This window comes from Sardina pilchardus, chromosome 8, assembly GCF_963854185.1.
Source record: "Sardina pilchardus chromosome 8, fSarPil1.1, whole genome shotgun sequence".
In the NCBI taxonomy this organism is placed as follows: Eukaryota; Metazoa; Chordata; class Actinopteri; order Clupeiformes; family Clupeidae; genus Sardina; species Sardina pilchardus.
Window position 1 is genome coordinate 18,895,724 of NC_085001.1, and position 8,777 is coordinate 18,904,500.

Sequence of the window (8,777 nt, forward strand, 5' to 3'; positions counted from 1 at the left end):
GCTGATGCTATCACTTGTGCCCCACAGCTGCTGTTGGATAGCACAGGCTACTGAAGTGTCCTTGTGTAATGGCAGGCTGTAGCTCAGAGCCGAGGGCTTGACGTGATCGTTATATCATTCGCTGGTGGGAGGAAAAGTCTCAGAGCGCACTCAGTTTGGCGTATCACTCCTCAAGATCGTCTTGGCCCAGAAGTTGCATTTTCCTCTTTCTTTTCCCCCCTCGGTTCAAGGCCGGTCATGAAGATGGATCATCCGTCCGCTCGCTTTGCCGAGTGCTTTCAGTTTTTGCAGTTCTCGCACAGTCTGTTCTGTCGTGTTCCATCAGAATTGTTACAAATTGTTTAGCCCATCACCAGTCTGTCCGCTTTGGAATGTGCCCAGGCAAATGTTGCGGCGTCCAAAAGCGGCATGGCTCTCTCGGGGGACTCTCCGGAGCCACTCACACCTCGCTGCATAGCCAAACAATTTCATAGAGAAGACTGTTCGCAGCGCGCAGCACTCACAGCAGTTCTGGGCTTTAAAATGGCTGCCTGCTTCTCTCTGTGTGTCTCTTTCAGTAAAAGAAAGTGGCTGGAAGATAGAGAGAAAGGTGGAATGGGAAGATAAAAAAAATGCAGTGGCACGCACACACACACACACACACACACACACACACACGCACGCACAAGCTCCTGAACTCATCTCTTGACAGACGAGGAGGCAAAGCCCACTGTGGCATGATGGGGGGGGTTTGAAATAAATGATTTGTAATGAGATGATCACAGCATCAGAGGAAAACAGGAAGCCACGACACATCAGGAAAAAGTCATGGCGCTGCTTTCCGTAATGAGCAGTTAGGAGCGAAGTGCTAGTTGCATTTCCAAAAGTAGAACCTCCGAGGGGATGTTAGCGGCCGCATTAATGCGCCGTGTTTGTGTGTTTTACAGCACAAAGGCAAATGCCTAGAACTGGAACGCTGTAATTAGCACTATAATTAGCGAGGTAATGTATTCCGAGTCGTCTTCTTTTTTTTCTCCCCTTTCCTCTCTCGCCCACCATCGACACGGACTTGCACAGGTAAAAGTTTTGCTCAGTTCAACAAAAGTTTGAATTCATTCACCCCCCCCCCCCCCCCCCTCCCCCCCATGTCTAATTTTAGTGCAGGGGGGAGGCTACGGCAAGTCGACAGAGGGGAGAATGCATGGTGCCTCCGCGCCAGGGAGGCACAGACAGAGAGAGAAAGAGAAAGAGAAATAGAGAGAAAGAGAGAGTGCAGGAGGAGGAGAGGCGTGGAGCTCCATCCCCGGCCTGTTGAAGAGGGAGGCGGGCGGGCAGGCAGGCAGGCAGGCAGGAAGAGTCCCCCAGGGGACAGGCACAGCAGGGTGCATGTCCCTCTTCTTCGGCTCACAGGAATAAAGGAAGGATTTGGAAAGTAGGCCCATATTAATGGGTATATTATAGGTACCCTTCAGGCGCACAAATTGTGATGGCATTCTTGCGGGTATAGCGTCTGCTCTGCAGCAGTTTGACTCACGACACAGTGGCTTAAGCTGACTTTTATACATCTGAACAGTGTTTTATACAGTACCTCTGAACAGCAGAGGAAGGATCACTCTGCTTATGTTTTTTTTAAGATAGGGAATTCTCCATCAAAGCATAGACATTGTAGGTTGATGGAAGAAGTTATTAAGGCATGTATATCGATAAACTTTAATTTTTATATTCTCCACCATTATTAATTCTGTTTGGATTCTGAGACTGTGTAGCTGCTGCCTTCTTCCTGACAATGCTATCTAATGTCCCCCTGTGTCTATAGATGCATGTGCATTACCCTCTCTGCTTGACTAGGATATTTGGCACAGCAGAATTGCGAGGCATAATTTGCTCTGTTTACTTGACAAAAACAGGCAGCTGAATGTGCCACGATGCTTATTTGTTGAGGCTCCTTATCGAGATCGTTTGTGCCCTGCTGCTTGTAGTCACAAATTAATCACTTGGGGATGGGGATGGAGATGGGGGTTGATGAGGGGAGGGGAGGGGAGGTTTTCCTCACTCCCAGGCTGAATAAATGTCACGGAGTGACCTTTTCTCATTAAAAAGTCAAGTGCAAGTTGGGCAGAACATATAGTTATTGCTAAGATCCCACACAATTGTCTTTTGGCCATTACTTGCAGTATTAATGGGGTCTGTCTCATTTCCTCCATGGTTGGCTGTGGTGTCAGAGTCCCCCTCCTTTTACAGATACTCCTCCTCTGCCGTATTCTACATTCTCTCTCTCTCTTTCTTTCTCTCTCTCTCTTTCTCTCTCTCTCTCTCTCTCTCTCTCTCTCTCTCTCTCTCTCTCTCTCTCTCTCTTCCCCCCCCCCCCGTTGTACATCCTCTGCTCCCTCCCCACTCTTCCCACATCCCCATCTGATGATGTGGTGCGCTCTACCAGATGCCATCTCGCCAGTGCTCTCCATCCCTCTCTACCCAGATCAATACTGCAGGGGCCGCCTGTCTGGGTCGGGGGGGTTGGGGGGGGGTGGAGGAGGGGTCTGGCTCTGTGTGGTTTCACAGTCCCTTCCCTTTTTTCGCTATAGCGCTCTAATTGAGAGAATGTGTGCAACAAAGAACAATTGTTTATTTCCATCCGTGCCAGCCTCTCGGCAAAAGAGAGTAACTACCGGGGATGTAACCGCATTCAGTTGCGGCGCGGGTCTCTAATGTGGCTGTCGCCTGGTTTTGCCTAATGGCACATCCGGTAATACGTTTCCAATTGTGTAACCGTATATTCCCCTCACCTCCTCTACATTCCTCAGTGCCAGTGGAAGCAGGTTATTTTTTTTGTCTCTGGGATAGATGGATGAGGTGGGGCCTTTGGGTGACTGGGTGCGCAGGGTTGAGCGAGGTGCCCCCGCTGTTCGGCTGTATGTAATTAATGTTTGGAAACTATACTGAATGGGTTCATTCGCCCCTTTGGCCGCAGGGCTTTCCAGGGCGTTCTGCAGAAGGGTCAGCCATACAAGAGCCCCCCAGTGTGAGGGTGCAGTGACCCAGATTGGCGTGACTGGCCTGGGTGATGGTGACGAGCACGCAGAGCAGGGTAGGGTGGGCAGGCAGGCGGGCGGGCGGGCAAGGCAGGGAGCGAACGAGCGACGGCTTGGGCATCGTCGTGTTGACCCCTGGGGCGACGGTGCACACTGGGGGCAGCGGAGATGCACGGCCCCGGCTGGCAAAACTGACACCCCTAATGCAGTCATCTGTAATGTGGTGTGTGCCACACACACACACACACACACACACACACAGAGTCAGCTGCTTAGTGTGCTCCACTGGGGATGGGGAGGAGGAGTGATGTGAATCACTAATGCCCATAGATGCAGTCTATAGCAGACTTACAGAGTGAGTATACCCCCTCCCCCCTAACACACACACACACACACACACACGCATGCCCACATATGCATTCTCCCACCAACAAATGATAACCCCCTCACCCACAATGCCCCACGTTATTCAATTTTCATTAATTTATTTGTTTACTCATTCATTTACCCATTTTTTTTTTTTGGTTTTGCTATGTTAATTTACCAAAACATTTCAATTACGCCAGGTTTCCATATTTATATTGATTTGTGCTGTTTGTTTGACAGAGCTCTTCATTAATTGGAAATGAAGTCAGCACTTTAGGGGATTGTATTGAAATTGCCTAAGGCAACTTGATTGGAAATTTTAAAACGAGTAAAGCAAAGCAAAGCAAGCAGAACGATTAGATTTACTTTACTTCTACCTTAGCTTGCTGACTCATGATGGAGCAGGGTTATGCACAAAGCTTTCTCAATGTGCTTTACTCCAATGTCATTGAAGTGTTTTTCCATATCGGCGACAGAGTGTACAGGCATTTCTTTTTGTCTAGTTTATGCTTGGCATTTTTCCAATTGTACTGTACCTCACTGTCGGAGGAGAAAGGGAGCCCAAAGGCGATGCTTGGTAGCAGAGAATGGTTGAAGAGGATGAATGGTGGAGGTGTTGTGTGTGTCATGTTCATGAGACACTCTCTGTTGCCATCTCTATTCCCTTTCCAGACCCTGGGCTCAAAGCTCCTTCACTTGGGCATAGATATTAGCGTCATGCTCAAGCTCTCTGTCTGTCTCACTCACTCACTCACTCACTCACTCACTCACTCACTCACTTACACTCTCTCTCTCTCTCTCTCTCTCTCTCTCTCTCTCTCACACACACACACACACACACACTGCTTCCCTCCCCCTCTTCAGACAGCTCAGAGATTCATGTCAAATCTTACAGCCATCACAGAGAAACTCCCCAGGCCTTAAATGCAGAATGCGCTGCAGTAATTATCATGGAAGAAGTGCTCCTGCCCTGGTTTAAGAGAGAGAAAGAAGAGCTAAGCAGGTTTATTTTTAATCTGTAGAATGGCATTTGTTTTCCTTTCTCTCTCCTTCCTTTTCTCTCTCTCTCCTTCTCTCTTGCTCTCAGTTGTTTTTCCGTATGAACTAGGCCTATATAAAAATGCAGCTGTTTTCTTTGAGTTTATGGCACATTTGTTTTGGATGCTTGTCTTCTGCAACAGACTTCATCAACAGAGGAAGAATTCTCAGAATGCCAATGGGTTTGGCTTTGATTTGTTGCTGCAATTAGTCCTTTAGGGAACCTTAGGTTAATCCTTTCTCTTCCGAGAATACTGGCAGAATTATTCAAAATCTCCAAGCGTTCCCGATAGACTCCCCCATTCTAAATATCCTCATTATGTTTGCTTTAAGCGATACTTCCAGGATGTGCTTGTCCTACTGTACGTATGTGTGTGCTGTTTTCTACCAGATTGTAATCACTTAGAAATAGAGTGAAATTGTTAACATAGTGCGAGATTGTGATCTCTCTGCTGTTGTGTGACCTACTGCCTTTGTCCTTGTAGCACATTGGCTGTGACTGTTGTCATTGTGTACGGCACAATGGCGGCAACATGAAATGGTAAGGGTTTTGGGTTGCACAGGATACAGTGCACACTGTTAGGGCTCAGGTGGCTCAGAAGGTTGCGCAGAACAAGGGCATGATTGTGTGGCCTCCTCCAGGCTGCTGTACCTAGTCCTGGCAGTGCGCTGGAAACGGTTCCGCTGAAGCAAACGAGCTGAGTGCAGTCACTCCGGGTCTGTGTGACTGGCGTTCTTTTTCTCTCTCTCTCTCTCTCTCTCTCTCTCTCTCTCTCTCTCTCTCTCTCTCTTTCTGTCTCTCTCTCTGTCTCTCACTCTCTGTCTCTCACTCTCTTTCTCTCTCTCTCTCTCTCTCTCTCTCTCTCTCTCTGTTGTTGCTGCTGCTGAGCAAATTGGCTTGCATGTCTGTTACCCTCTAGTAACAGATGACTTGACTCGGAGGTCTTTCTTATTCCCTCCTTTTCCTTCCAGCAGACCAAAGCAATTCACTTTCAAAAAAAAAGAAGGGGAAAAAAAGCACAGCGGCAGCACCTGCCTCCACCCCTCCCCAAACAATACTGTGGATGCAATATTAATGACCAACTCTTTACCTTCCTCCACCTAGCACTTCCCTCAGCCTCGCTGTCGGCTTTGAAGCCGACTCTCTCCATTTTTGTCACGCAACACCTCACGCCGTGCCTTCCGGGTCCCAGGAATAATGTTTGAGAACTTTGATTAGAGTGTGCGGCGGCCATTCCGTTTCAGCTGGGGAGAATTACATCCATTTTTAATGTAATGACTTCTTTTTGAGAGCCTTCGACGCTGAGAACTGCTCTGCAAGGATGACTGCGTTTGTTTGTGTTGACTGACTCGCCCCGTCGTTTGGCTCCCGCGTTTTTTCCCTTTGCGTGCCGGTGGTAAAAGCCCGATTTAAAGACTTGGGAGTGCTTTTGTGACCACTGAAATTCCTTTTTTTTGTTGTTTTTTGAGGCACAATTCTTTGTCCATCAGTGCTTTCTGAGGTATCGCTTACGAAATATGTTTGGCCTCAGGCAGCGAAGCCACAGCTATCTGAGGGTACGGTAAAGAAAAAAAAAATGGATTCCATTAAACCCGCCGTGTCTTTTGAACTCCTGTTTTGAAAGAAGAATTTCATTAGGGTGTCAGGCTCCTCATCTACGTGCAGAGAATGGGACTGCCGGACTCGCCTAATTGAATATGAAACCAACCCCGATTTCGGCATCAGGAAATCATAGGATGGAGGTGGAAGTGTGGAATAATGAGAGTGAGAGTGTGAATAGGATGAGCTCTTGGTGGGGAGAGCGGCGGAGAGCTTTGCCCATTCTCCAGTGACCTGTGGTTCTGCTGCACCCGCCTGGAAAGCAAAAAAAAAATCTCCTGCGGAAATGATGATTTGCCTCTTCTAAAAATAGCAGAATCTTACCATAAAACTAAGGGACAATTATGTTGGGCAGAACCCCTTTCCTACCCTGGGGTGAAATATAATAAGTCTGGCATCCAAAGCCATCAAAACCCCTCCTTTGCTGTTGAAGCCATCAAAAGGCAGGGCATTGGAGGTAATGGCCTCTCTTTGGGGATAATCTGAGAAGTTTGTGGTTTCCATAAGGGTGTAGTGGGGAACTGACACACTTTGCCTAATGCTGCTCGGCTGTTCTTGCAGAATGCTGCATTCAGCAATAATAATCCCCCAAAGTAACCTCAAAGAACACATCGGCCACTTCACATACCTCATGTGAATGCATTCAAAGAGTCACAGTGAAGCGAATGAGAAGGCAAGAGTGTGGTTGTACTGTACTGCATGCGCCATTCCAATCAAGGAGTGGTTGTCGGATGAAGTGAAGTTGAAATGAGCGCGGTGGCTTGTGCAGACTGAAGCCTGGCAGAGTGCTTTGTTTCAGGGTTCACCGCGCTCCCCTTGCCCCTGCCCCCGGTCCCTGCCCCCGAGTCCTAGCTCCGGTTCTCTGTCTTGTAATTAAGTTCTCCTTTGTCTTTTGCGGAACGTGGCAGATTCCCTCAGGGATAGATCCCCCTGCCTCTCTGCTGGCACAGGTGTTACATAATTGAAGAGTACAAGGTTTAGCGTGCCCGGCATCGAGAAATCCCCCCACCCCCCACCCTCACCCTCACCCTCGCCGCCACCCTCCGTAGCTCCCCTGCATATCTTTTATTCAAAGCGGCAGGCCGTGAAAACTCCTCTCCGAGAAGTTCTGCTGCTGCCATCGGGGGAGGCCGATCATCCATATGTTCCAGGCCATGCTCTCGTCATGGGCTGAATGCACAAATGGATTGGTGGGGGAGAGGCGCTGCAGCCTCCACGTTGTGTGTGTTGCAATCGCCGGTGCACAGACATCAGAAGCTCTCCGCAGTTTGCCCCTGTCTCCCCCTCCCCAATACACAAGAGCCAACCCCCATGTGTATTTTTTGGGAGGGGAGTGGAACGAAAAAAATGAATCACGTTTGTTTTTCATGCTTTGTTATCCCAATCAGTGTTTTTATTTGTCTGCGTTATGCCCAGGAGCTAGCAGAGACACACTTGAGAATGGGAAATTTTCAACAAAAAAAATCCTCACCTAACAGTTCAAAGGCAGTGTGTGTGTGTGTGTGAGGGGTATTTGTGAAAGAGCACGCTTCCGTTCTCTTTGATGTGATTCAGTTGGCAGCTGGGAGTGGACATGGGTCCACCGTGGGGTAGCAACGGAGCTGTGGGTCGGACGCTGACTGGAGGCACTTGGAGGGCTGCGCCCACGGTGATCTGATCCTTTGTGACTCCGAGGTGACTCTGACAAGAGCAGTAGGCCATTCAGAGAGACAAAAGCTCAGTCACCAGATAACCTACTGTAGGGTGTGTGTGTGTGTGTGTGTGTGTGTGTGTGGAGGAGGAGGGGTGGCTGGGCTGGGCTGGACGGTGAAATGGAGAGATCCACTGTATGGGTGACCTTATTTGTGACACGGCTTTTAGCGAGGGGCAAAAATCAAACGCCCTTAAAAGGGAGTGAGTCACTTTGAGAAATCAGGTCACTTGATACAAAGCATCGGAGTTTGGCCCTTGAAAGGTTAAGGCCAGAGCAAAACGTGTATGTAATGTTGCGTGAAAATGATTCATCTGTACATCTCTCTGTGCTGTCCTTGGATTCATGAATCTACTGTACCTTGAAATTGTATACAGCTCTGTCATAACAGAGGACTATCCATTTCACATACTGTACAGCTCTGAAAAATATGAAGACACCACAGCACATTGTTCTTGAGGAGTGACATTCAAATTCAGAGTTGACGGTCATATTCAAATTTGCAGTGCTCTTTTTATTATTGAATATGACCATCAACTCATTCAAATGTCACTCAGCAACCGTAGGATGACATCAGAAAAAAATGTGCAGTGGTCTCTTCATTTTTCCCAGAGCTTGTATGCTTACGTTTGTAGTTCTCTAATTCTGGCTGCTATTGGAAGCCAATGAAGAGTAGCTAACAGAGAAGTTATGTGTCATTTTTGACTGATATAAGACTAGATGTGCAACTGAATTTTGAATGATCTGTAATTGTTTTATGACACAAACAGCTAGACCAGCTAACATTCCATTACTGTAGTCCAGTTTAGAAAGAAGTTTGCCGAGTTGTGGGACACATTGTGTTAGTTAATGACTGACCTTCTGGAAATTGTTCAGGATAAACAGACATACTGTAGCTTTTGTGACTGAGGTCATGTGCTCAGAGAAATCTAGTCGGTGATTAATTGTTTCTTTTTAGGAGGGGTCAGTGAAAGATGACCTAAGCTGAATCCTGATCATTCGGGGAATTGTTGTATACTAGCAGAAACTGCAGAACGTAAGACAATTCTAAGTAAAACTGGGCTGGCTGCCAGTA